Consider the following 6,000-nt stretch of genomic DNA (forward strand, 5'->3'; position numbering starts at 1 on the left):
TCTCCCTCCAACCAGCACTAATGCCGTGGACAGAGGCCCGGCCCCTCCCGCCTGCCCCTCCCCCTCCCCTCCCCCTCCCCACCCCGCCCTCCCAGGCGGCTCCACCTTGAGTAGGGTCTAGAGGAGGGGTCTGACCCAGCCCGCTCCCCAAGCCCAGGGCTCCGGACTCCAGATGAGGCCTTGGGGGCCCCCATGTGTCTGACCTTGTCCAAGGGCCCACCCTTCTCTCCCTCCTGACCTCCACCCCGCCTTTTCCTCCCACCTCTCAGGTCCTGCTGCCTCAGCCTCCTCATAGACATTTCTGTTCTGGGGGCTGTTCTTCTCACTAGATGATACCAGCTACTCCCAACTCCTCCGTGATCCCACCCTGCCCACCCCCATCTTCTCTTAGCCCAGGCCTCCCTCCCCAGCCCAGCCCGAGCTCCCCTCCCACCTCCTCTCTGCTGGAAGCCCCAGCCCCTCCCACTCAGCTTGTTCCTCCCAGCCTGCTCCCTCCCAGGGCTGCCCACCTGAGAAGGCATCCCGCCTCCCCCCCCACCCCTCCAGCACCCCCTGCAGCTGACGCCTCGCTCCCCACTCCCCACGTTCAATCCACTGCGAGCTCCTGGCCGCTCCTCACCTCCGTGTCCCTCAGTCCCACCCCACCTCTTCACTCCCATGGGCCCCACACTGCCACACACAGCCCCTCTCACCCCCGCCCTCAGGATGAGGCCCCCGGCTCCCCCGACCCTCACCATCCCTTCAACCGCCATACTGAGTCTTTTCTATTTCTCCCCTTTGGCCTAGATCTTCTGCCTTTGCTGTTTACAACTCCAAAAACCGCATAACGATCCAAGGCAGCCCATTCTAGGGAACTGGCAGCTCTAACTAAGCAGCAAGCTTTCCCTCTCCACTGGCTGGGAAGTCCTTCCTGTTGTCTAACCTTACAGTCTCCTGCTGCACTTGATGTTTGCTTGCCCCAGGCTGGAGAGGGAAATGTTGTTTGGGTGGAGAGGAGGAGTTCTTGCGGGGACCTGGACCCAGGAATCTAGGTCATCTCAAAGGCACTACAACATCAAAAAACAGCCCATTCTTCCACTGCCCTCAGCTCCAGTGAAAGGAGAATCCCCTTGCTGAAAGGACTTCCTGAAATGAGCAGCTGGCCCCTGTGCCTGTTTGGCACAATTCAGTGACCGTGGACTCAGGCCACCCAGGCCCTATGCTGGGCTCTGGATGTGTCCCTGACACCTCGAGGGCACAGTCTGGAGAGACAGAACTGAGTAAATTGGTGGAGCTCCAGGCTGAGCTTGAGGGATGGGCAATGGCCCGTGGAACTTCCAGGAAGGGAAGAGTGGGCGTCACACAGGGCATAGGCAGTGGCGCTGGTTCTCCAATGCTGGGGAAGTGCTCAGAGAGGACACCAAAGGCCTGGGTGGACCCCTCGTCCACATCCCTGCTCCATCTCCACCCTCCAGTCTTGGTCCTTCTGGGGTAGGAGTTGCTTCTTGGTTTCTGGAGCTCCCCATACTCCCAAATCACCTTTAATTCCCTGCCTCTCACATATACCAGGAGCCCATCTCCCTCCACGTGGCGGCCCCTCGCCACTCTGTTGGGAAAAGCACAGTCTCATCAGCCGAATAGATCCAGGTTTGAGCCCAGCTCCACCACTGACTAGGGAGTGACTCCAGCACGTGAATCCCTTTTCTGGGCCTCACTTTCCTCATCTGTAACATGGGGGTGATGATGAGTTTAAGCAGCAGTGCAAATTCTCTTTATTCTGCTTCTCAGAGATCCAGGCAGCCCCAAGCGGAGAACAGGAGGACCACGAGGCTCCCACAGCCCCCTGGGTCTCTGGATACACAGACACAAACACCCACGTTTTTACAATGAGCTCCGAGGTCAGAAGGGCGCCTGAGCTCTCCTTCCAAGCCCCGCCCCCTGCCCCCTGCCCGGGTCCTGCAGCCGCCACGCGCCACCTTGTGGCCAGAACTGGAAGTGTCCTGCGAGGTCTGTGGAGCACCCAGGCGAGCGATGAGGACACCGAGGGAGGGATGCGGGAACTAAACTGCACCCGCAGGAGGAAACAAGTGAGCGGGAAGGAGGGGCCCGGGAGTCAGGTGGGCGGCAGGCAGGACTGAGGTTAGACAGGGCCGATCATCCTGACGCACTTCCCGGCCTGGATCTGGAGAAGAGACAGTAAGAGTGGGCCAGCCCCTCTGAGAAGATGGTCCCTCAGGAGAGTCCACTTCCCCCATCCTCCCGACCTGGGGGTGGGGCTGAGGAAGGGGAAAGGAAGCCAACATAATCTCATCTTACCTCCTCAACGACGCTGCAAGGTCAGCATTGACCCCATTTTACAGATGAGGAAACTGAGGTTGGGGGAGGTGAGATTGGCTGCTCAGAGTCCCACAGCTAATCAGTGCAGGGGTGGGATTCGACCTGGGGGCTGCCCAACGCCACCCCTTTTCCCTCTCCAGCCTCTGACTGTAGGTTGACTAACTGTGCTGCATTCAACTCAGGAATTATTTGCTGCCTGCTCCCTGGTCAAGGGCACCCAGTCCTGGGGCAGGTGCCCACCAGCCTTATGGAGATGTGACAGTAAAGTTTAGTGGTTTGGTAATGCCTGCTTTGGCATCAGGCCCCTTCATTTGAATCCTGATTCTGCTCTGTGCCCTTAGGCAGGGTTTTGTTGGTCTGTCTTTACTTTTCTGAACCTTAGCTTCCCCATCTGTAAATTGGGGTAATACCAGTATCAGCCTCAGAGTTCTGTGATGAGTGGGCTGCTGCCCGCAGGGCCCAGGTGGGGGAGGGGATGGTGGGGGAGGGGATGGTGACGCGGGGCTGCTTCCCACTCAGGAGAAGCCTCCAGACTCTTCCAAGGTGACCTCTGCCCTGGATGCCCCCACCAGGGTCCTGCATCTCCCTTCTCAGGGGCTGTGTGATTATTCTGTCTGTCCCCTGCTCCCCAGCCACATCCACCCTCTTCCCTCTCTGCCCTGCGGATCCTCTGGCCTTCCTCACGGCTCCCTTCCCCGGGAGGGGGAGGCAGCAGGAGCAGGGAGGGCTCCCGCTGCTCTTTCTTCCTGCACTGGGTGCACCGCTGACTACAGCTGCAGCGGAGGCCCCTCTGCTGCTTCCGCTCTCACTGCTCAGGTAATGCTGTTCTCTCTGTGGCCAGCTGCGGGGCCACCTTCAGCCCTGACCTGGCTGGGTCTCTCCGAAGCCTTCCTTCTCCACTGTCATCCACTCCCTCCTTCTGGGAACCCTCTCCCCTGGCTTCCCTCCTACCTGCCTGGCTGTTCCTTGCTCGCTTTCCCCCCAGAATGTTGGGGTGTGTCTGGGTCTGCTCCCAGCCCCCTACCCTTCTCAGATGACCCTCCCCGGGTGAACTTCCTGACCAACCCAGCTCTCTCATGAGCCCTCTACCTGTGGTTCTTAACCCTGTTTCAACTCCCCCTTGGTAACAAATATCTTGTATCACTCCTTATTACCCTGAAATGAAATGACGTGCGTATGCATACAATTCCCCAACAGAAAACGATCCCAATGCCCAGACTGAAATATCAGAGCGAGCCATTGTAGGCTAGCAGTGAAGTGCACAGACACTGGTTCAAATCCTGGCTTCTCCACTTCCCAGCTGTGTGACCTTAGGTAAGTTACTTAACTTCTCTGTGCTCAGTTACCTCCCCAGTCAAAAAGTTTTTTTTTTTTCTCTATGCAGCACTTTACTGCATAGAGTTGTTATCAGGATTAAATGAGTAATTATTCACGAAGCATTTAGAACAGTGCCTGGCGTATGTTACAAGCTGAGTGAGTGTTGGTTAAATTTAAGATGATAGGTCTTTCAAGTTGTAAATACTCTTATTGACTACACTAGAAGACATGATAAAATAATGAGAAGCTTGCACCTATTCATAGAACCCCCCTGAATGCAACAACCCCAAATGCAGACCTATGCAGAGTGAGGTATTGGCAACTCAAATACCATAAGCACTGTTGAAATTAAGTAGGTAATTTTCCCAAATGGTGGCAACCCTGGGTAAGGTTCTGAACAAAATAAAGAGCAATCTTCCTTCAATTTACATGGAAGCTGTATTTCTGGCAAATTCAGTGTATGTTAAAGCTCAGAGCATTCATGCAAAAGTGCTCTTATTTCTGTGCAAGCCAGACCTGGGTTCTGGGCTCAGACACAAGTGTTCTTCCTTCACGTGAACGTCTGGCAGGACATTCAAAAGTCAAAAGGCACATGGAACTTTCTCCATGGTGTGGAATGTCCTGCACGTTGCAGGGCAGCCAGCATCCAGGGCCCACCCACTAAATGCCAGTGGGGCCCCCAGTCATGAAAACTGAATGCACCCCCACAAATTCCCCAATGGCGCCCAGGAGGCTCCTGGGTTCTACACCAGCTGCCAGAGGGACTTTTCCAAATCCCAGACTGTCGACTCCCAGTTACCCTCAGGCCAAGTCCAAATTCCTGAACCCGATGCCCAAATCCTCGTCATGCAGCTGCCGGCTTTACCTCCACAGATGCGGACCCATACCACCAGCATACCACCCATACCACCCTACACCCAGCTGTGCCACGTCCCCAACCCCAACTGGACACACACACACACGCATGCGCACACGCACACGCGCGCACACACGCAGGCGCACACACACGCGCGCGCACACACGCACGCACACACACACGCATGCGCACACGCACACACACGCGCACACGCACGCACACACACACTCCCTGGCTGGCTTTTGGCTGACTAGTCTTTGCTCTTGGGCTCTGCTCCCTGAAAAGCCCACCCTGGTTGAATGCTGTGCTGACCTCTGGCTGATCCTTTAAGACCTGGCATCACTTCCTCAGAGCAGGCTTGGTTACCCCCAGGCTTGGTTAGGGCCTCTTCTGTGCTCCCACAGACCCCACGGCTTTGATCGAAGCCCCCAGGACTGATTGACCATGCCCTGTTCTAGTTGCCAGTATAGATGGCTGTACCCTCCTGAGCAAGGGCACGTAGTAGGTGATTAATACACAAGCAAGGTCCATTGAGCCCTTGCCCTTGGGGAGCTCACATCTAGTAGAAAGACAGACGCACAGACAGTGCTGGGAGGCGGTTGCTCAGAGCCTAGTGAGAGCCCTAAGGACAGAGAGGCCAGCTGTCGGAGGGCAACTTCCCAGAGGAGGTAGGAGTTTTCCAGGTAGAGAGGAGGCAGAAGACATATCTGGCTGGAGACCCAGCGTGGGCAAAGGTCAGGTGTGGGAGAAAGCATTGTGCCATCGTACCTTCAGGACGGCAGACGGGTGAGTATTGCCCGAGGTCAGATGTGGAGGGGCTGTGATCCGAGGTGAGGCTGGTGAGTCAGCAGAGGACAGCTTATGAAGAGCTTGTAAGGTACCAAGGAGGTTGGGCTTTGTGCCGGGGGTACTGGGGAGCCATAGAAGGGGTTAAAGAAGGGGGGTGACATGATCAGGTTTGCATGTGGCAGAGTGTCCTCTGGGAGGAGTGTGGCAGATGCACTGCAGGAGGGCAAGAGTAGAAATATTCCAGGGAGAGGTCACGGGGTCTGAATTAGGACAGGGAGGAAAGTAGAGGACAGGGATGAGAGTGGGCATTTGAGTGGCAGAAAAAACAGAATATGGTGTCTTCTGGGGCTGAGAAAGAGGGAGAAGGCTGGAGTGTGCAGGATGCCGCGGGCAGGGGGATCCAGAGCCCCGTCCTCTCCACTCTAAAGGACAGCCTGCAGGCCCCTCTGGAGACACTAGAGGGAGCTCCAGGATAGGCCAGGCCCCTCTCCCACCAGCCGCCAGCCTCCACCCGCTTCTCAGAGGGGGACTGGACCCCGTCCCACGGCTCAGATGTAGGCTCTGGGGTTCCTGCCAGGGCCTGGACCAAGCCCAGTGGCTCACAGTCTCGGGCCTGCCTCGTCCTCCAGCCACTGGCTTGCAGGGGCCATCTTGCGAGGGTGGGCAGGTGGAGACAGAGGTTGGGGATTGCAGGCAAGAAGGACTGACAGCCCGTCCCGTCG

The sequence above is a fragment of the Lagenorhynchus albirostris genome, chromosome 7 (genome assembly GCF_949774975.1).
Source record: "Lagenorhynchus albirostris chromosome 7, mLagAlb1.1, whole genome shotgun sequence".
Taxonomy (NCBI): Eukaryota; Metazoa; Chordata; class Mammalia; order Artiodactyla; family Delphinidae; genus Lagenorhynchus; species Lagenorhynchus albirostris.